General features: G+C 42.6%; 1 protein-coding gene across 1 annotated transcript in view; it reads left to right on the top strand.

The window, feature by feature from the left end:
- Nucleotides 1-423, top strand: part of LOC102298915 (protein SSUH2 homolog) — a 16604-nt gene that overhangs the window by 7275 nt on the left and 8906 nt on the right. The gene's annotated exons all lie outside the window — the stretch shown is intronic.

Raw genomic sequence — 423 nt, 5'->3', positions numbered from 1 at the left:
GTACTCCACAACAAGATAATTACAGACATGTCTGAGAATGAGAGCAGTGTGTCAGCCTCAAATGATGACTTCATACCTAAAAAGGGAGCTACAAGAGGGCAGACCAACAGCAAAACACCACACTTTTCAAAATATTAAAGAAAACTGTTCCTGCTAAAAGTGGAAACAAGATGTTTGTTGAGTACAACAAAGCTGTGAAAGCACAAGTGGACGTGACATTAGCACTGGTCCCCCCCACACACACACACAACCACGAAAACAATTCTTGAAGCAGAGTCTGCTCCTGTGTGCAGAGCAGCTGCATCTTGTCTGCAGTGCAACCAGCAATAAAACCAAAAGAATCAACAACTGACTTTTTGATATCTAGCACTACAGACTTGCCTGATGAATACATGAGCAGAGATAGTCGCACCACAATCATCT

The sequence above is a fragment of the Haplochromis burtoni genome, unplaced genomic scaffold (assembly GCF_018398535.1).
Source record: "Haplochromis burtoni strain Fernald_Lab_line unplaced genomic scaffold, NCSU_Asbu1 Contig_26, whole genome shotgun sequence".
NCBI classification, from domain to species: Eukaryota; Metazoa; Chordata; class Actinopteri; order Cichliformes; family Cichlidae; genus Haplochromis; species Haplochromis burtoni.
This window is presented reverse-complemented; position numbering and strand designations above follow the sequence as displayed.